Below are 24,631 nucleotides of genomic sequence, written 5' to 3'. Positions count from 1 at the left end.
GATTCTGAACATGGGGAGCGCTTGATGATTGTTGTCTAAATGTCGCCAACAATCAGCAAGTGCACCACAGGTGCTGAACATTAAATGGAACGCCTCCTAAACTTAAATACATAATTAAAATAAGAAAGATAACAAAATTAAATTGATTATAAGTACATATATAAGTTGATTGGAATTGAATTCCTTATCTGATTCCTGAATGTTTAATTGTGAATACATAATCCCTTTAATTTAAAGTGACATAACACAAACATTTGATGCCATTATTTAGCTAGAACTTATATATTTACTAAGAAATCTAATATAATTATATTATTTATATTGCTTCATTTTCTTATTATCCTTTGATGATATTTTTATCTAGGTAAGATCAGGAGCAGCATAGAACCTAGGTTGGAGCTGTTTATTGTTGGCAACATATATATCCTGGTTGTCATTGGCTCACCCATGTCCTCATGTTTTAGTATCCAGGAGTGCATTGCTGATCTTTAAACAAATGATACCAACAGAACAAAGTAATATTTGGAATAGAATTAAATGAGATTTTAGATAATTTTATGTTATACATAAATCATAAGAGAAGATATATATTTAGGTCCCTTTAAAGATGAATGCATTAATTAGTACATAGCTGGAAATAAGGAAACATTCATCATGACTATATTTGAGTAAAGTACACATTTATTTAGGGAAGAAGTGCTAATATAGGGATGAGGAGAGAGGGTGTGAGAGGGAGGGGAGTTGTATTCCATTTCTGAGAATCTGTAACAATGACAATCTTCAATCTGTAAAACATTAAAAGAAAACAAGTGTATTATTAAAAAACATTTTAATCAATATCTAAAAGGTCTCATTACAATACTACAAAAGTAACTGAAAATAATTCTTGAATAGTTGCAGTTCTCTCCAAATGGGCATTGAGTGGTTGGGGATGATTAATGACATCAGGGGGTCGATCTGATAAAAATCGTCGCCCGCAAAAGCCGGCGACGCCAATATTTGCGCGGGTTTGGTATCACATATACGGCGTAACCTAGAAGTTACGCGCGTATATATCTGCCGTCGCCCGTAGTTTTTTGGGCTATAGGCAGGTATACCAAACCCGCGCAGTTTGGTATCCAATATGCAGCGTAAGGACTTACGTGGCGAAAATGGAGAAAACTTACTCCATTTTCACCTCGCCACAAAAAGCAGCCGTAAGAAGCCTTACGCTGACTATTGGAGACCCGTAACTTCCTAAACTAGCTGCTAAAATAAACCTAACACCTAACGCATGCGCAATGTCTATCTCCCTGTCAACCGCGATCTTCTAAAATAAACCTAACACCTAACGCATGCGCAATGTCTATCTCCCTGTCAACCGCGATCTTCTAAAATAAACCTAACACCTAACGCGATGCGCAATGTCTATCTCCCTGTCAACCGCGATCCCCCCCCCCCCCCCCCCCGAAATCCCTAATAAAGTTATTAACCCCTAAACCGCCGCTCCCGGACCCCGCCGCCATCTACATAAACTAACCCCCTACTGTGAGCCCCTAAAACCGCCGCCATCTACCTTATCTATCCCCTAATTAGAACCCCTTACACCGCTGTCATCTACCTTATCTATCCCCTAATCTGACCCCTTACACCGCCGCCACCTATATAAAAATTATTAACCCCTAATCTAATCCCCCTATACCGCCGCCAGCTATATTAATATTATTAACCCCTAATGTAAGCCCCTTACACCGCCGCCATCTCTATTAAAATGATTAACCCCTAATTTAATCTACCTACCCCGCCGCCAGCTATATTATCTATATTAACCCTAAGTATATTATAGTTAATATAGGTATTACATTATATATATTAACTATATTAACCCTAATTATATTAGGGTTAATATAGTTAATATAGTTACTATAGTATTTATATTAACTATATTAACTCTATCTAACCCTAACACCCCTAACTAAATTTATATTAAATTAATCTAATTCATTTATAAACTAAAATATTCCTATTTAAATCTAAATACTTACCTATAAAATAAACCCTAAGATAGCTACAATATAATTAATAATTACATTGTAGCTATGTTAGGGTTAATATTTATTTTACAGGTAAATTGTTAATTATTTTAACTAGGTATAATAGATATTAAATAGTTATTAACTATTTAATATCTACCTAGTTAAAATAATTACCCAATTACCTGTAAAATAAATCCTAACCTAAGTTACAAATACACCTACACTATCAATAAATTTAATAAACTACAAACATCTATCTAAAAATACAATTAAATTAACTAAACTAAATTACAAAAAAAAACAAACACTAAATTACAAAAAATAAAAAAAGGATTACAAGATTTTTAAGCTAATTACACCTATTCTAAGCCCCCTAATAAAATAATAAACCCCCAAAATAAAAAAAATTCCCTGCCCTATTCTAAATTAAACAAATTTCAAAGCTCTTTACCTTACCAGCCCTTAAAAGGGCCTTTTGTGGGGCATGCCCCAAAGAATTCAGCTCTTTTGCATACAAATACAATCCCCCCCCCCATTACAACCCACCACCCACATACCCCTATTCTAAAACCACCCAAACCCCCCTTAAAAAAGCCTAACACTACCCCCCTGAAGATCTCCCTACCTTGTCTTCACCACACCGGGCCGAACTCCTGATCCGATCCGGGCGATGTCTTCCTCCAAGCGGCAAAGAAGAATTCTTCCTCCAGCGATGTCTTCCTCCAAGCGGCAAAGAAGAATTCTTCCTCCGGCGACGTCTTCCTCCAAGCGGCAGCAAAGTCTTCATTCTTCCGGCGGCATCTTCAATCTTCTTTCTTCGCTCCGCCGCCGCGGAGCATCCATCCCGGCCGACTGCTGTACTACGAATGAGGTACCTTTAAATGACGTCATCCAAGATGGCGCCCGCCGAATTCCGATTGGCTGATAGGATTCTATCAGCCAATCGGAATTAAGTTAGAAAAATCTGATTGGCTGATTGAATCAGCCAATCAGATTCAAGTTCAATCCGATTGGCTGATCCAATCAGCCAATCAGATTGAGCTCGCATTCTATTGGCTGTTCCGATCAGCAGTCGGCCGGGATGGATGCTCCGCGGCGGCGGAGCGAAGAAAGAAGATTGAAGATGCCGCCGGAAGAATGAAGACTTTGCTGCCGCTTGGAGGAAGACGTCGCCGGAGGAAGAATTCTTCTTTGCCGCTTGGAGGAAGACATCGCCGGAGGAAGAATTCTTCTTTGCCACTTGGAGGAAGACATCGCCCGGATCGGATCAGGAGTTCGGCCCGGGTGTGGTGAAGACAAGGTAGGGAGATCTTCAGGGGGGTAGTGTTAGGCTTTTTTAAGGGGGGTTTGGGTGGTTTTAGAATAGGGGTATGTGGGTGGTGGGTTGTAATGGGGGGGGGTATTGTATTTGTATGCAAAAGAGCTGAATTCTTTGGGGCATGCCCCACAAAAGGCCCTTTTAAGGGCTGGTAAGGTAAAGAGCTTTGAAATTTGTTTAATTTAGAATAGGGCAGGGAATTTTTTTTATTTTGGGGGTTTATTATTTTATTAGGGGGATTAGAATAGGTGTAATTAGCTTAAAAATCTTGTAATCTTTTTTTTATTTTTTGTAATTTAGTGTTTGTTTTTTTTTGTAATTTAGTTTAGTTAATTTAATTGTATTTTTAGATAGATGTTTGTAGTTTATTAAATTTATTGATAGTGTAGGTGTATTTGTAACTTAGGTTAGGATTTATTTTACAGGTAATTGGGTAATTATTTTAACTAGGTAGATATTAAATAGTTAATAACTATTTAATATCTATTATACCTAGTTAAAATAATTAACAATTTACCTGTAAAATAAATATTAACCCTAACATAGCTACAATGTAATTATTAATTATATTGTAGCTATCTTAGGGTTTATTTTATAGGTAAGTATTTAGATTTAAATAGGAATATTTTAGTTTATAAATGAATTAGATTAATTTAATATAAATTTAGTTAGGGGTGTTAGGGTTAGATAGAGTTAATATAGTTAATATAAATACTATAGTAACTATATTAACTATATTAACCCTAATATAATTAGGGTTAATATAGTTAATATATATAATGTAATACCTATATTAACTATAATATACTTAGGGTTAATATAGATAATATAGCTGGCGGCGGGGTAGGTAGATTAAATTAGGGGTTAATCATTTTAATAGAGATGGCGGCGGTGTGAGGGGCTTACATTAGGGGTTAATAATTTTAATATAGATGGCGGCGGTGTTAGGGGCTCACTTTAGGGGGTTATAGATATAATATAGCTGGCGGCGGGGTACGGGAGCGGCGGTTTAGGGGTTAATAACTTTATTAGGTTGCGGCGGGGTACGGGAGCGGCGGTTTAGGGGTTAATACATATTTTATTGTTAGGATAGTGAGGGGGGATAGCGGATAGAGGGTTAGACGTGTCGGGCTATGTTAGGGAGGCGTGTTAGACGTGTCGGGCTATGTTAGGGAGGCGTGTTAGACAGTGCGGGTGTTTTAGACTTTAGTCAGGTTTTATAGGCGCCGGCAGTTTCTAACGTGCCGCAAGTCACTGGCGACACCAGAAATTTGTACTTGCGCAGATTTCTGGACATCGCTGGTTTGTCAGACTTACGGCACGTTAGCATCTGACGGCGACTTATATGGGATAGCTCGAGTTGCGAGCTGAAACTGCGGGCGACGCCGGTTCCCTCGCTTGCGCCGCAAACTGCGATCTATATCGGATCGCGCCCCAGGTTCAAATATTTCACCAAAGAGTCTTTCTATTATAGCCCGTGTTCTGATATGTGCTTCATTAAATCTGTATTAAAACAACAAGAAATATGATTATAATATTTAATGCGAAGACAAATCAAATCCTAATGAGCTAACTACATTCCCAGTTTGATCTTATGACTCTTTAAACCTTTTTACATATATAAATATATTTATATTCAAGCAGAGAGATTCATAATAGATGATTGGGATTCGGACTGTCCCTTTAAAGGCACTCAGTACAACATTGTTATGTCTGTGATAGATAGATAGATAAATAGATAGATATGTACAGTATATATTTGTGATGTCGCAAACATAAAAATTTGGGTTCGCGAACAGCGAACGCGAACTTCCGCCATAGACTTCAATAGGCAGGCGAATTTTAAAACCCACAGGGACTCTTTCTGGCCACAATAGTGATGGAAAAGTTGTTTCAAGGGGACTAACACCTGGACACTAACACCTGGACTGTGGCATGCCGGAGGGGGATCCATGGCAAAACTCCCATGGAAAATTACATAGTTGATGCAGAGTCTGGTTTTAATCCATAAAGGGCATAAATCACCTAACATTCCTAAATTGTTTGGAATAACGTGCTTTAAAACATCAGGTATGATGTTGTATCGATCAGGTAGTGTAAGGGTTACGCCCGCTTCACAGTGCGCAGTGTAGGTGATATATCTGCCCTGACCATGCTTTGCAGACCAGGTATCAGTGGTCAGATAGACCCTTGCCCCAACACTGTGTGCTAGACATGCCATTATAGCAGACTTATATGGCTTTGGCGTTGCTTTTTGGTAATTAGAAGGCTGCTAAATGCCACTGCGCACCACACGTGTTTTATGCCCAGCAGTGAAGGGGTTAATTAGGGAGCATGTAGGCAGCTTGTAGAGTTAATTTTAACTTAAGTGTAGTGTAGTAGACAACCCAAAGTATTGATCTAGGCCCATTTTGGTATATTTAATGCCACCATTTCACCGCCAAATGCGATCAAATTTAAAAAAAACTTAAATTTTTTCGCAATTTTAGGTTTCTCACTGAAATTATTTACAAACAGCTTGTGCAATTATGGCACAAATGGTTGTAAATGCTTCTCTAGGATCCCCTTTGTTCAGAAATAGCAGACATATATGACTTTGGCGTTGCTTTCTGGTAATTAGAAGGCTGCTAAATGCTGCTGTGCATCGCACGTGTATTATGGCTAGCAGTGAAGGGGTTAATTAGGTAGTTTGTAGGGAGCTTGCAGGGTTAATTTTAGCTTTAGTGTAGAGATCATCCTCCCACCTGACACATCAGACCCCCTGATCCCTCCCAAACAGCTCCCTTCCCTCCCCCACCCCACAATTGTCCCCACCATCTTAAGTACTGGCAGAAAGTCTGCCAGTACTAAAATAAAAGGTTTTAAAAATGTTTTTATTTTTTTTTAGCATATTTACATATGCTGTGGTGTAGCATTCCCCCTTAGCCCCCAACCTCCCTGATCCCCCCCAAAACAGCTCTCTAACCCTCCCCATCTGCCTTATTGGCGGCCATCTTGGGTACTGGCAGCTGTCTGCTATTATTTCACAGTCAAAAAAGTGTTGTTTTTTTTAAATGTACACTACTGTTACACCAGATATGAGTGGTGGCACTGGGCAAGTGGGCACAGTATACGCTGTGAGCCTGACACACACGCTGGCAGGCAGGCAACTGCAATTAGATTACACAGGAAAAAAAAAAAGCAGACTGATGTTCTAGCCCTAAAAAGGGCTTTTTGGGGTGCTGTCCTTACAGCAGAGATCAGATGAGTCCTTCAGGGCTGTAGTGGACACTGAATACACTAGCCTAGCTATCGATTTCCCTATTAAATCAGCAGCAGCTACACTGTCCCTCCTCTCACTAAGAATGCAGCTTCCAAATGAATCTAAAATGGATGCTGTCCAGGAGGTGGGAGGGTCTGGGAGGGAGGGTCTGCTGCTGATTGGCTGGAATGTGTCTTCTGACTGTGAGGTACAGGGTCAAAGTTTACTCAATGATGACGAATAGGGGGCGGACCGAATATCGCATATGTTCGCCATCCGCAAACTATTCGCGACATCACTAGTATATATATATATATATATATATATATATATATACATACACAGTGGGGCAAAAAAGTATTTAGTCAGCCACCAATTGTGAAAGTTCTCCCACTTAAGAAGATGAGAGAGGCCTGTAATTTTCATCATAGGTATACCTCAACTATGAGAGACAAAATGTGGAAACAAATCCAGACAATCACATTGTCTGATTTGGAAAGAATTTATTTGCAAATTATGGTGGAAAATAAGTATTTGGTCAATATAAAAAGTTCATCTCAATACTTTGTTATATATCCTTTGTTGGCAATGACAGAGGTCAAACATTTTCTGTAAGTCTTCACAAGGTTGTCACACACTGTTGCTGGTATGTTGGCCCATTCCTGCATGCAGGTCTCCTCTAGAGCTGTGATGTTTTGGGGCTGTCGCTGGGCAACACAGACTTTCAACTTCCTTCAAAGGTTTTCAATGGGGTTGAGATCTGGAGACTGGCTAGGCCACTCGAGGACCTTGAAATGCTTCTTACAAAGCCACTCCTTCATTGCCCGGGCGGTGTGTTTGGGATCATTGTCATGCTGAAAGACCCAGCCACATTTCATCTTCAATGCCCTTGCTGATGGAAGGAGGTTTGCACCTTAAAATCTCACGATACATGGCCCCATTCATTCTTTCATGTACACGGATCAGTCATCCTGTTCCCTTTGCAGAGAAACAGCCCCAAAGCATGATGTTGCCACCCCCATGCTTCACAGTAGGTATGGTGTTCTTTGGTTGCAACTCAGCATTCTCTTTCCTCCAAACATGACGAGTTGTGTTTCTACCAAACAGTTCTACTTTGGTTTCATCTGACCATATTACATTCTCCCAATCTGCTTCTGGATCATCCAAATGCTCTCTAGCATACTTCAGACGGGCCTGGACATATACTGGCTTAAGCAGGGGACACGTCTGGCACTGCAGGAGTCCCTGGCAGTGTAGTGTGTTACTGATGGTAGCCTTTGTTACGTTGGTCCCAGTTCTCTGCAGGTCATTCACTAGGTCTTGTGGTTCTGGGATGTTTGCTCACCGTTCTTGTGATCATTTTGACCCCACGGGATGAGATCTTGCGTGGAGCCCCAGATCGAGGGAGATTATCAGTGGTCTTGTATGTCTTCCATTTTCTAATTATTGCTCCCACAGTTGATTTCTTCACACCAAGCTGCTTGCCTATTGCAGATTCAGTCTTCCCAGCCTGGTGCAGGTCTACAATTTTGTTTCTGGTGTCCTTCAACAGCTCTTTGGTCTTCACCATTGTGGAGTTTGGAGTGTGACTGTTTGAGGTTGTGGATAGGTGTCTTTTATACTGATAACAAGTTCAAATAGGTGTCATTAATACAGGTAATGAGTGGAGGACAGAGGAGCCTCTTAAAGAAGAAGATACAGGTCTGTGAGAGCCAGAAATCTTGCTTGTTTGTAGGTGACCAAATACTTATTTTCCACCATAATATGCAAATAAATTATTTCCAAATCAGACAATGTGATTGTCTGGATTTGTTTCCACATTTTGTCTCTCATAGTTGAGGTATACCTATGATTAAAATTACAGGCCTCTCTCATCTTCTTAAGTGGGAGAACTTGCACAATTGGTGGCTGACTAAATACTTTTTTGCCCCACTGTATATATATATCTATATATATATATATATATATATATATATATATATATATACACACACACACAGGGGCATATCAAGCAACACATGGGTGTGTGCAAACACAGCTTATAGTGACACATTCAATATTTCTGCCATACAAGGGCAGCAAAGAAATATATTTTACCTTAATTCAGCAGGCCCAACAACCTGGTTCTCCTTCAATGGTGTCCAAATCCATTTTTTAAGGGGATATGCAGAATCAGCTGAAATATGAATGCATATAATATATATAAACACATATAAAAAATAAAGCAATGTATGATATAAAATAATGTTATGCATATGTCTTACTATGACATAGTTACTATTGATCTTTTGAAATGATTAACATTTTATTTATTTAAACAATTACACCCCCTTAGAAACATACATAAAGGATTATAAAGCAATACAACGGAAAAATGACAAAACATTGGACACATGAAGGCATCATAATATATTAATAAACACTTACGGAGGAGATGTCCTTCAGGCATTTGATTTGTCTAAAATAATCTCCACAAACCAGAATTCCTCAAGATGTAGGCATCATGGCTACTTCCTGGGAACCCTGCCACAACATTTAATAAGCGCATGTTTACATTGCATATAATCTGCACATAATCTTCAAATTTACTTAGGCCAATGGGAGTGCAATCAATGACCCCAAGAACATTGGGTATGCCACCTAAAAGAAAAAAGTCCCTCTTAATATCACGCCAACCTCTGGGTGATGTGGGGGGGGGGGAATAAAATTCCTGCATATGTCATAAATTTCATCAAGCACTTGTGAGAAATGCGGACTTATGCACCCCAGTTACAATGCCCTCTGTCACCTGAAATGACCCAGAAGCCAAAAAATGAAGTGTCCCTAGTAATTTGGTCATTCCAGGGACAGTCCTGCTTGAATAGCCCTGGCTTTCCAGCCTGTCTTGCAACATAGCGTATAACTGATATATTTGCTCCCTGGTGAGCCTGAAACTTTCAACCACCTGCTGCTCATTCAGGCTTTCTATATCCAGCCTCACTCTGGGGATGTCGGGGCTATGATGTCTACCTTCAACATTCTCAGCTTCTCTCTCACCCTGCATTTTTAAATATCTGTTCTGAGGTTAGGCTAGGTGTGGTCTTTTTTTATAGCTGTGTGTTGCTGGTTAACATATGTGAAACTGGTGATTGCAATGAATAACATGTGGGGGGAGGGGGGGGGGCTTATCTTCAACTCCTCTAATCCTTACTTTAAGGAGCAGTTTGTAAGTATATACTTACTCATGACTTTTATTTTTTATATAAACTATAATTTCTACATATATGTAGTTAGAAATTCAATATGTAGTTAGAAATTCAAAGACACTGAATGTAGTTAGAATATTTTTCAATTTAAATATATCAGCCTTTATCGTAACATTTAAAAGTAATTATTGTAATTATATGATTTATATGTCAAATATATATATACAATTATCATACATATATACATGTAGGCGAAGATTATTATTAGAAATAATTATATTTATATATGTATTACGAATACATATAGCATCCCTGGGCAAAGGTTGCATTTGGAATAGGTGATATATGCTTGCATCTATTTTTCTGTATACATTCATATTGATATTTCAATGAAAACATAGGTACAAATACTCCTATACATAGGACCAATAAATGTAGCATATATAATCTTATTTCTACATTGAAACACTCATAAATGTTTGCAGGATTTGCAATTTCAATGAGAAACAGGCCTCAAAAAGCTTCTTTTTCCTCCTTTACACCTAGTTGAGCTGGGTGTAATATTTCTCAATGTATTGACAGCCTCCAACAGTGTATTAACGGCTTGCGCTTTCACTGGAAACCTGGTATAATGTATCGATTAACGGCTTCTATTACTTTCTATAGGATGCAATGTTTTTTTCGTCAGCCAGAGTCCAGCTGCCGATATTGAGGTATAACGTGCCATTGGAAGCAGTCGATAAACAATATTGCTTCCGACAGCATATTTATCAGTTTGCGAGCGCACGCAAGCCAAATTACAGCTAAATGGAAACAAGCCCAGAATCGGGAGCAGATAGCCGATAGATTGTGATTGACCCCTTAGAAGTTGATTGTGTTCTAGCTGGTCATATCACAACTGGTTGTAAAAACAAAAATCTTAATAGACTTTATTGAAGATTGTTATCATTACTACTATTTATTTATTTTTATTTATATATATATTTACACACACACTCATACACATATATATTTACACACACACTCATACACATATTTACATACACACTCATACATATTTATACACTCTCATACATAGTATTTATACACTGTCATGCACACACATTTACATTTATACACACACATATATTTACACACACACTCATACACATATTTACACACAAACACTCATACATATTTATACACTCTCATACACACACATATATTTACACACACACACACACTCATACACATATTTACACACACTGATACACATATTTACACACACTCCTACATATTTACACACTCATACACAGACATTTATATACACACTCATACACATATATATTTACACACACACACACACACACACACACTCATGCACATATTTACATACACACTCATACATATTTATACACACACATATTTACACACACACTCATGCATATTTATACACCGTCATACACAAACATTTACATTTATACAAACACATATTTACACACACACTCATACACATATTTACACACGCACACTCATACATACAGTATTTATACACTGTCATGCACATACATTTACATTTATACACACACACATATATTTACACACACACTCATACACATATTTACACACAAACACATACATATTTATACACTCTCATACACACACATATATTTACACACACACACACTCATACACATATTTACACACACACATACATATTTATACACTCTCATACACACACATATATTTACACACACACTCCTACACATATTTACACACACTCCTACATATTTATACACCCTCATACACACACATTTATATACACACTCATACACATATATATTTACACACACTCATACACATATTTACATACACACTCATACATATTTATACACTCTCATACACACACATTTACATTTATACACACACATATTTACACACACATTTATACATATGTATACACTCTCATACACACATATTTACATTTATACACACACATTTACACACACACTCACACATATTTACACACTCATACATATTTACAGGTATACCTCACTTTACAGTGCTTCACTTTACAGCGATTCGCTAATACAGCGCTTTGTTCAACCTCCAAGCATTTTGAAACAGTGCTGTAAATCATTGTGAGATTGCGAGAAAAGTGACTGGCACCATTTTGTTATGCTTAGTTCACTCAGTTAACTGCATTGCAGTACAATCTGTGTCTCAATGCTATAGTCTGGCAAATTTTACTACAGTAATTGTCACTACTTTCAGTGGCGTCACTAGGGGGCGGCGGGGGGGGGGCGGGCCGCACCCGGGTGACACCCACCAGGGGGTGACACCAAAAAAAAAAAAAATTCAAAGAAATACAATGTTGAGATGCATAGATTTTTTTTTATTAGAGGGGCTGGCATTTGTGAACATTGGTGGGACTGGGGAAGATGTAGACACACAATTTTTTTGCCCCTTGAGCCAGTGCTGCAATTTCAACAAATAGTTTTCCCGGCTGCTTTTGCTTGTTTGTACTTTGCTTCTCCCCTGCCCAATTTCGCTATGAATGTTGTGGGCATGCCGTGGGGCTTGCAAAGTTGCGCAGCTAGCCTAAACCTGCCTGCCTATCTGTGCTCACTGCTCAGTGACATGTGGAGCAGTGGAGTCACTCACTGCTGTGCTGTCTCTCTAAACGGGAACTGGCAAATCATGAGGGGATGCCTGGCACCTGACCGCATGACTGTTTGACACTGTCTTTAAAGTGAAGGAGCCACGTATGATGCCCACCAGACCATTACGGTTACGGTACACTAAGTGCACACTGAACAGGTAGGAGGGTGGGTGGGGGTCTGGGGGTGGGCAGAGTGCAGAGGTGATTGGCCATAAGAAGCGGTAGGCACGCGGCCCGGGGCTGTGCACTGACAGACTTGGAACAGAGTCAGAGAGCAGAATTTTCATTGTTTGCACCTAAAACTTTTCTTTACTGATTTATTTTTAGAGTGCTCTGTTTATCTTTCATTTGATGCTCTGCTGAGCCAGGGAGCAGCTCTAGGCATGAGCTTCATAATTAATGCAGTGCAGTTTACATATTTTGTATGTGTGTGTCTGAGTTTTTGTGTGTGTGTGTGTGTGTGTGTCTCAGTGTTTTTGTGTGTGTGTTTTTGTGTGTGTGTCTGAGTGTGTTTCCGAGTGTTTGTGTGTGCATCTGAGTATGTTTTAAGTGTGTCTGAGTGTTTGTATGTGTGTTTGCCTGTGTTTTTGTGTGTGTCTGCTTTCTGGGGGGGGGGGGGTGACACCATAACTTACCGCACCGGGTGACACCAACCCTAGTGACGCCACTGACTACTTTACAGGTACAGTATTTATTGAATACTTGCTGTGCTAGTGTTAAGCTAAACGTAGCACTATTGCACCCCTAATATATGTTAGTTCAAACATGTTTTTAAGATTTTAAACACTGAAAAGCAAGCTAAAACTGCCTTGTTTCACTTTAAGGCGGTTTTCACTTTACAGCGGGGCTCCGGTCCCTAACCCGCTGTATGAGCGGGGTATACCTGTATACACTCTCATATACACACATTTACATTTATACACACATATATATTTACACTAACACACTTTCTAAAAAACAGCGCTAACAGTACCCTGAATAAATTTTATTAAAAACCAATATCAATTGCCACTATCTTTATTAAAAGTTCAATACATAATCTTTATTGAACGATAGCCTTTTACTGCAAATGCTTGATCACAATTAATGAGATAGACACCCCCACATAAAAATTATGTATGTATATTGTTGGGTTTTGTAATATAAGTCTGTGTTACCTTAATGTCTCAGGGAGTATGGTAGAAAATTCTTTTCGATCTGCGGAAACTTCTTTTTGTTCCTCTTCGTTCTCCTCTCCTCTGTGGTCTTGTAAGTGTGGCGCTGCTGCTCGATTCACTGAACACTAAGGAGTGTATCAGACTGGAAAAGAACTGCAAACACAAAAGAAGAGAGAGCGCAGCCACGACTCACGGTAAAAGTTTTTAATATATCCTTACTTCGCAAACAAACATATTGCACTTACAAACGTTTCAATAAAAACAGGCGTCTCTTGGTTTACTTTAATCGTCCGTTACTGTGGTATGGTTGATCTGTCCTTTTTCGCTGTATGCGTTCACTCTTTGGCGTCCCTCGAGTTACGCTCCTTCCAATTGCTTTTTTATTTGTAGCGGTGCTTTTTTGACTAACTTTTCTGTGCCGTCTACGCGTTTCTTCCGTCTTCTGCGGACTTTCTCAAGACTCTTTGGCAGTGTATGAAATGTTCGCGGGGATCCACGATTTAAAAGTCCGTTACTCCTCCCCTCTCCAATGACGTGGCCCAATTGGCTCTTTAGAAATTTCTACGCCCACTTGCACAGTTCATCGGGCAATTGTGTGAAAGAAAGGTAACAATGTTATTAACTACCTATTTCGTACATGTCATCTCCTTACATTTACCTCACGCATATAACGCGCTACAGTGTACCTTTTACATATAAGTTAAAAATAAACCATAAAACATATCTAGATAAATGGCATACGTATGAAACACTTCTACAACCTAATGTTCTACATTAGTGTCTACATTAAACCTATTTAAAACTATTTTAAACTATTAAAAACAGCAGCATGAAATTCCCTAATAATTTACCTATGTACCTATGTACCTATACTCGATGTTTGAATATTTAAAATCTAATGTATAAACCCTAGCTCTCATATCGGTTCTACTTATGTGCAGCTTCTATTCTTGAAACGGTTACTTGATCTATCTTATAACATAAAGGCTTGAAGATCCAAGTCAATATTTAACCCCTTTGGAGCCAGACTTTCTAATATGTGAATCCATTTCGTTTCCTTCTTTCTTAATATAGTTAATCTTTGATGTGGATTCGAATCTATGGGAACTATTTCTAAAATGCTAATCTTTAGACTGGTGGGATCTTGTCTGTGGTGGGTTCTAAAGTGTTCAGATACACTGTGGGTTTTTAACCCCATCTCAATGTTGTTTATGTGTTCGTAACACCTCCTTTTTATTTTTCTCTTTGTTCTCCCTACATAGATCACCCCACATTTACAGGTGAGACCATAAACTACATATGTAGATTGACAGGAACCTCGTGAGGTAATCGGTATAGTTTTGGTATGGTTCCAATTATCTATGGAATCTCTATTCCAGATAATGGGGCACATGCAACAATTCTTTCTACCACACCTATATGTCCCAGGTTTTTGTACAACCCACTGATTTAGGGTGCCAGAGTTCCTTATATTGCCCCCTATCGGGCCTTTTAGTTTTGACGGTGCTAGAATATTTTTCAAATTTCTGTTCTTTTTGAAGACTACATTGGGTTTATCCTCTATAGCTTCTTTCAACCAAGGATCTGCCTTTAATATTCCCCAATGTTTCTGTAGTGTCTTTTTAATAAATCCAGCACCCTCGTTATATGTCGTGATGAATCTTACTTTCTTATTCAGGTCATTTTGATCTGGTTCTTTTTCCCTTTTGGGGAATAATAATTCCTCCCTTGTACACTTCTCGTTATGTTTCCTAGCTGCTCTAATGCTATCTCTTCCGTAATCTTTTTCAATAAATTTCTTTTCTAAGATATCTGCTTCATGGTTATAATCCTCTAATTCAGTGCAGTTCCTGCGGATTCTGCGGAACTGTCCATTTGGGATGTTCTGCTTCCAGGAATTCTTATGCCCACTATTGGCATTTAGAAAGCCATTACTGTCCATTGGCTTTCTATAATTCCTGACTTTAATAGATTTTGACACTTGATCAACAAAAAATTCAACATCTAGGAACTCAATTTTTTCCTTCGACATTTTACTTGTAAACATTAGGTTGTATTGATTGTTGTTCATGTGTTTCACAAAATCTTGTGCAATTAGACTTTCTCCTCGCCAAATAATAATTATATCGTCGATATATCTCAGATATTGAATTATATTGTCTGAGTAGGGGTTATTAGCCCATACCATGGACTCTTCAAACTGCGACATATACATGTTCGCATATGATGGAGCCATTGGGGTACCCATAGCGGTCCCTTGGATTTGTTTGTAAAATGAATTATTGAAACTGAAATAATTATTGCAAAGTATAAATCTAATACTGTCTTCTAAGAATTTTAGATGTTCCTTTATTATTCCACTACTTGACCCTGCCTGCTTGAAGGCTTCAATGCCCTTTTCGTGGGGGATGTTCGTGTACAATGAAGTAACATCGCACGTAATCCACAAATGGTCGTCTCCCACTTTTTACCTTCTAATGCTATTATAATGTCAGGTGTATCTTTGATAAAAGACTTAATTTTCTTGACCATCGGCTGCATAAAATGATCTATATAAGTAGACAAATTGCTGGAAATAGAATCTATGCCTGAAATTATGGGGCGCCCGGGTGGGTTTCTTGGGTCTTTATGTATTTTGGGGATATGATAGAAAATGGGGATTTTTGGATGTGGGTTGTAAATGTAGTTAAATTCATCATTGTTGAGAATTCCTACTTTCTTTGCCTCTATTAGGATCCCAAACAACAATTTGTTAAATTCTATTGTAGGGTCCTTGTCCAGCTTTACATATGTGTCAGTGTCCCGTAACAATCGATATGCCTCATTAACATAATCCTCCTTATTCTGCACTATAATCCCTCCCCCTTTGTCAGCCTGTTTTATAACTAATTGATGATTCTGTCTTAATTTATTTAACGACTGTCTTTCTTCCTTTTGCAAATTGTCTTTAAATTTAAATTTTTTGTTATGGTTGCCAGACTCAAAATATTTATTTAATTCCTCTGTAAGGAGTGAGTTAAATACCGGAATATATTCTCCCTGTGTATGAACAGGGTTAAAAGATGAAGGCCTCTTAAACTTACTATGTACAATTCCTGGTTGATCTTCATGTAAACTGAGGTTCATTAGCTCTTGTGTGTTGTCATTCTGACTATCTACTTCACTTTCATTTGTATCGAGTTGTTTCAGCGTTTTTAGTGCCTCTAGGTCCTCTTTGCTCCAAGTATTTGTGTTTCCGTTTTCCATTTCTACCACCTTATAGTGATTCACATTTTTTGCATAATATCTCTTTAAGTTTAATTTCCGTATAAATTTCTGTAAGTCGATATACATTTCAAACTTATTTGGTAGTTTTTTAGGTGCAAACTTCAATCCTTTATTTAGCAAAAGTATATCTGAATTACTTAAATTTACATCCGAAAGATTAATAATATTTTCTTTAGCTTTTCTGATTAGTTCTTAGAAGAACTAATCAGAAAAGCTAAAGAAAATATTATTAATCTTTCGGATGTAAATTTAAGTAATTCAGATATACTTTTGCTAAATAAAGGATTGAAGTTTGCACCTAAAAAACTACCAAATAAGTTTGAAATGTATATCGACTTACAGAAATTTATACGGAAATTAAACTTAAAGAGATATTATGCAAAAAATGTGAATCACTATAAGGTGGTAGAAATGGAAAACGGAAACACAAATACTTGGAGCAAAGAGGACCTAGAGGCACTAAAAACGCTGAAACAACTCGATACAAATGAAAGTGAAGTAGATAGTCAGAATGACAACACACAAGAGCTAATGAACCTCAGTTTACATGAAGATCAACCAGGAATTGTACATAGTAAGTTTAAGAGGCCTTCATCTTTTAACCCTGTTCATACACAGGGAGAATATATTCCGGTATTTAACTCACTCCTTACAGAGGAATTAAATAAATATTTTGAGTCTGGCAACCATAACAAAAAATTTAAATTTAAAGACAATTTGCAAAAGGAAGAAAGACAGTCGTTAAATAAATTAAGACAGAATCATCAATTAGTTATAAAACAGGCTGACAAAGGGGGAGGGATTATAGTGCAGAATAAGGAGGATTATGTTAATGAGGCATATCGATTGTTACGGGACACTGACACATATGTAAAGCTGGACAAGGACCCTACAATAGAATTTAACAAATTGTTGTTTGGGATCCTAATAGAGGCAAAGAAAGTAGGAATTCTCAACAATGATGAATTTAACTACATTTACAACCCACATCCAAAAATCCCCATTTTCTATCATATCCCCAAAATACATAAAGACCCAAGAAACCCACCCGGGCGCCCCATAATTTCAGGCATAGATTCTATTTCCAGCAATTTGTCTACTTATATAGATCATTTTATGCAGCCGATGGTCAAGAAAATTAAGTCTTTTATCAAAGATACACCTGACATTATAATAGCATTAGAAGGTAAAAAGTGGGAGGACGACCATTTCTGGATTACGTGCGATGTTACTTCATTGTACACGAACATCCCCCACGAAAAGGGCATTGAAGCCTTCAAGCAGGCAGGGTCAAGTAGTGGAATAATAAAGGAACATCTAAAATTCTTAGAAGACAGTATTAGATTTATACTTTGCAATAATTATTTCAGTTTCAATAATTCATTTTACAAACAAATCCAAGGGACCGCTATGGGTACCCCAATGGCTCCATCATATGCGAACATGTATATGTCGCAGTTTGAAGAGTCCATGGTATGGGCTAATAACCCCTACTCAGACAATATAATTCAATATCTGAGATATATCGACGATATAATTATTATTTGGCGAGGAGAAAGTCTAATTGCACAAGATTTTGTGAAACACATGAACAACAATCAATACAACCTAATGTTTACAAGTAAAATGTCGAAGGAAAAAATTGAGTTCCTAGATGTTGAATTTTTTGTTGATCAAGTGTCAAAATCTATTAAAGTCAGGAATTATAGAAAGCCAATGGACAGTAATGGCTTTCTAAATGCCAATAGTGGGCATAAGAATTCCTGGAAGCAGAACATCCCAAATGGACAGTTCCGCAGAATCCGCAGGAACTGCACTGAATTAGAGGATTATAACCATGAAGCAGATATCTTAGAAAAGAAATTTATTGAAAAAGATTACGGAAGAGATAGCATTAGAGCAGCTAGGAAACATAACGAGAAGTGTACAAGGGAGGAATTATTATTCCCCAAAAGGGAAAAAGAACCAGATCAAAATGACCTGAATAAGAAAGTAAGATTCATCACGACATATAACGAGGGTGCTGGATTTATTAAAAAGACACTACAGAAACATTGGGGAATATTAAAGGCAGATCCTTGGTTGAAAGAAGCTATAGAGGATAAACCCAATGTAGTCTTCAAAAAGAACAGAAATTTGAAAAATATTCTAGCACCGTCAAAACTAAAAGGCCCGATAGGGGGCAATATAAGGAACTCTGGCACCCTAAATCAGTGGGTTGTACAAAAACCTGGGACATATAGGTGTGGTAGAAAGAATTGTTGCATGTGCCCCATTATCTGGAATAGAGATTCCATAGATAATTGGAACCATACCAAAACTATACCGATTACCTCACGAGGTTCCTGTCAATCTACATATGTAGTTTATGGTCTCACCTGTAAATGTGGGGTGATCTATGTAGGGAGAACAAAGAGAAAAATAAAAAGGAGGTGTTACGAACACATAAACAACATTGAGATGGGGTTAAAAACCCACAGTGTATCTGAACACTTTAGAACCCACCACAGACAAGATCCCACCAGTCTAAAGATTAGCATTTTAGAAATAGTTCCCATAGATTCAAATCCACATCAAAGATTAACTATATTAAGAAAGAAGGAAACGAAATGGATTCACATATTAGAAAGTCTGGCTCCAAAGGGGTTAAATATTGACTTGGATCTTCAAGCCTTTATGTTATAAGATAGATCAAGTAACCTTTTCAAGAATAGAAGCTGCACATAAGTAGAACCGATATGAGAGCTAGGGTTTATACATTAGATTTTAAATATTCAAACATCGAGTATAGGTACATAGGTACATAGGTAAATTATTAGGGAATTTCATGCTGCTGTTTTTAATAGTTTAAAATAGTTTTAAATAGGTTTAATGTAGACACTAATGTAGAACATTAGGTTGTAGAAGTGTTTCATACGTATGCCATTTATCTAGATATGTTTTATGGTTTATTTTTAACTTATATGTAAAAGGTACACTGTAGCGCGTTATATGCGTGAGGTAAATGTAAGGAGATGACATGTACGAAATAGGTAGTTAATAACATTGTTACCTTTCTTTCACACAATTGCCCGATGAACTGTGCAAGTGGGCGTAGAAATTTCTAAAGAGCCAATTGGGCCACGTCATTGGAGAGGGGAGGAGTAACGGACTTTTAAATCGTGGATCCCCGCGAACATTTCATACACTGCCAAAGAGTCTTGAGAAAGTCCGCAGAAGACGGAAGAAACGCGTAGACGGCACAGAAAAGTTAGTCAAAAAAGCACCGCTACAAATAAAAAAGCAATTGGAAGGAGCGTAACTCGAGGGACGCCAAAGAGTGAACGCATACAGCGAAAAAGGACAGATCAACCATACCACAGTAACGGACGATTAAAGTAAACCAAGAGACGCCTGTTTTTATTGAAACGTTTGTAAGTGCAATATGTTTGTTTGCGAAGTAAGGATATATTAAAAACTTTTACCGTGAGTCGTGGCTGCGCTCTCTCTTCTTTTGTGTTTACATATATATTTACACACACACTCATACACATATTTACACACAAACACTCATACATATTTATACACTCTCATACATACACACACATTTACATTTATACACACACATATTTACACACACACAGTCATACACATATTTACACACACATTCATACATATTTATACACTCTCATACACATATTTACACATTCATACATATATTTATACGTTCTCATTCACACACATGTACATTTATACACACATATATATTTACACACACACTCATACACATATTTACACACATACATTTATACATATTTATACACTCTCATACACACATATTTACATTTATACACACACATATTTACACACACACACATTTATATACACACACTCATACACACATTTTTACACACACACGCACATTTATACACACATATATTTACACACTCACACTCATACACATATTTACACACACACACATACATATTTATACACTCTCATATACACACATATATTTACAAACACACTCATACACATATTTACACACACACTCATACATATTTATACACTCTCATACACAGACATTTACATTTATACACGCACACTAATACACATATTTACACACAAACACTCATACATATTTATACACTCTCATAGACACACATATATTTACACACACACTCATACATATTTATACACTCTCATACACACACATTTACATTTATACACACACACTCATACACATATTTACACACATACACTCATACATATTTATACACTCTCATACATACACACACATTTACAATTATACACAAACATATTTACACACACACAGTCATACACATATTTACACACACACACATTCATACATATTTATACACTCTCATAGACACACATATATTTACACACACACTCATACATATTTATACACTCTCATACACACACATTTACATTTATACACACACACTCATACACATATTTACACACATACACTCATACATATTTATACACTCTCATACATACACACACATTTACAATTATACACAAACATATTTACACACACACAGTCATACACATATTTACACACACACACATTCATACATATTTATACACTCTCATACACATATTTACACATTCATACATATTTATACGCTCTCATACACACACATGTACATTTATACACACATATATATATTTATACACACACTCATACACATATTTACACATATACATTCATACATATTTATACACTCTCATACATACACACACATTTACATTTATACACACACACATATATTTACACACACACAGTCATACACATATTTACACACACATACATTCATACATATTTATACACTCTCATACACATATTTACACATTCATACATATTTTTACGCTCTCATTCACACACATGTACTTTTATACACACATATATATTTACACAAACACTCATACACATATTTACAAACATACACTCATACATATTTATACACTCTCATACATACACACACATTTACATTTATACACACACACATATTTACACACACACAGTCATACACATATTTACACACACACACATTCATATATATTTATACACTCTCATACACATATTTACACATTCATACATATTTATACGCTCTCATACACACACATGTACATTTATACACACATATATATTTACTCATACACATATTTACACATATACATTCATACATATTTATACACTCTCATACATACACACACATTTACATTTATACACACACACACAGTCATACACATATTTACACACACACACATACATATTTATACACTCTCATACACACATATTTACATTTATATACACATATTTACACACACATACATTTATATACACACACTCATACACACATTTTTACACACACACACATTTATACACACATATATTTACACACACACACTTATACACATATTTACACACGCACAGTCATACATATTTATACACTCTCATACACACATATATATTTACACACATACTCATACACATATTTACACACACACTCATACATATTTATACACACACATTTATATACACACTCATACACAAATATATTTACATACACACACACACACCTATATTTACACACACACACACATATACATATTTATACACACTCACACATTTACATACACACATATTTATACACTCTCATACACACATGTATGCACATACATATTTACACACACACATGTATATACACACACTCATACACACATTTATATACACACACATTTATACACACATATATTTACACACACACACACACTTATACACATATTTACAAACACTCATACATATTTATACACTCTCATACATACACATGTATGCACATACATATTTACACACACACACACATGTATATACACACACTCATACACACATTTATATACACACACACACACATTTATACACACATATATTTACACACACACACACACACACTTATACACATATTTACAAACACTCATACATATTTATACACTCTCATACACACACATGTATGCACATACATATTTACACACACACACACATGTATATACACACACTCATACACACATTTATATACACACACACATTTATACACACATATATTTACACACACACACACACACACTTATACACATATTTACAAACACTCATACATATTTATACACTCTCATACACACACATATACAGAACACATTCAGGAAAGGGCACTAGGACCATTGTATTATAGAAACGTACTTTCCTGGATCCGTCATTTCTGTGAGCTCAGCTGCATGCCGATGTAAATAACTTGACCCCAGACAGTTTGTTAGATTGTTGAATGGTGATTTGTGCCTGAACTGCTTCCGTGATTAAAGTTGAAGCACTAAGAGCAGCTTTAAAGGGACATAATACTCATATGCTAAATCACTTGAAACTGATGCAGTATAACTGTAAAAAGCTGACAGGAAAATATCACCTGAGTATCTCTATGTAAAAAAGGAAGATATTTTACCTCACAATCTCCTCAGCTCAGCAGAGTAAGTTCTGTGTAAAAAGTTATACTCAACTGCTCCCAGCTACAGGTAAAAAAATTAAAAAAAATGAAGAAATGAACAGCAGCCAATCAGCATCAGCAGTGCTGAGGTCATGAACTCTTACTGTGATCTCATGAGATTTCACTTAACTCTCATGAGATTTCATAGTAAGCTTCCTTTACCTGATTGGTGAAATAATATGAGAGTGCACGAAGCTCATCCTTTCAGTTGTCATGGGACAGACACACTAATATGCTGCTTAGAAATCCTTTACAATGGGAGGTGGCTACTGAGGAACTTTTGAGGGAAAATATCTTTCTTTTTTACATAGAGATGTTCAGGTGATATTTTCTAATCAGCTTTTTACAGCTATGCTGCATCACTTTCAAGTGTTTAAACATTTGGGTATTATGGCCCTTTAACTTTACTATGTGCTGTGTTTTGTTTTCATTTAAATCTGGGAGCTCCTGACTACAACTTGTACTGGACCACCCTCCTCAAATGTGCCCTGTCAGCCCCAGTGGTTTCCTGCACAATATTCCATGCAAGCTTTTGTGTATTTTAATTAACCCCCTACGGCCTCCACTGCATTTAACATATAATCCCCAGACATCCATTATACAAATATTAAGTGAATTCACAGTAAAACCCTGGGAATCAGGTAAGGATTACCGGTAAGATGAAATCAGTGACCGGCTCCCAGCACAGTAAAGCACATGACTATTGACTTTTTGAGCGCGTGTACTATGCTCTCCTCTCAGAGCATATCTGTATTTAGCCAGAACTTGTATTTATCCTGCATTGTGTATTAACAGCCTACAGCAGGCATGATGCCTGGTCTGTTTTCCTATTTCATCTCCAGATCCAGTAAGTGACTCTTTTGTACTTGTAAATCGGTCCTAATCTTTGCCTCTACACTGGATTTTGTATTTGAGTTATGACCTTGATTCCATCTAGTGTGTTGGGGCAATGTACCTATAGATAAGTATCGGCCACTGGGTCCTTACCTGGATTGAAACTAACTTCAAGCCTGATAGAAGCTAAAAGAGATGGCTTATTGAAGTATGATTATATATTATAAAGACTCTGAATAGATATAATGCCTTTTCTGCACCAGTATTGTTCTTTATGTTTAAAGGAACCAGATAAAACATTGCCAAATTAACTATCAAGATAATTCTTGTAAAAACAATTCCAATTATTTTTTTTTTTTCTGCTTAAAGAAAATTGTAACAAACAGTTGAATCCTATATAATAAAAGGCCAGGTATGTTTGTCAGATGCAGTCA

The 24,631-nt window shown here is 36.9% G+C and overlaps 1 long non-coding RNA gene across 1 annotated transcript; it reads right to left on the bottom strand.

Annotated features, from left to right (window-relative positions):
* Positions 1–663: 663 nt before the first annotated feature.
* LOC128639776 (uncharacterized) lies at positions 664–23,405 on the bottom strand. The gene is made up of 3 exons (XR_008399256.1): positions 23,322–23,405; positions 8,672–8,750; positions 664–785 (listed from the first exon to the last, which is right to left on the bottom strand). It is a non-coding gene; the product is annotated as an uncharacterized LOC128639776 (long non-coding RNA).
* Positions 23,406–24,631: the final 1,226 nt, after the last annotated feature.

Source organism: Bombina bombina, chromosome 1 (genome assembly GCF_027579735.1).
Source record: "Bombina bombina isolate aBomBom1 chromosome 1, aBomBom1.pri, whole genome shotgun sequence".
Taxonomy (NCBI): Eukaryota; Metazoa; Chordata; class Amphibia; order Anura; family Bombinatoridae; genus Bombina; species Bombina bombina.
This window is presented reverse-complemented; position numbering and strand designations above follow the sequence as displayed.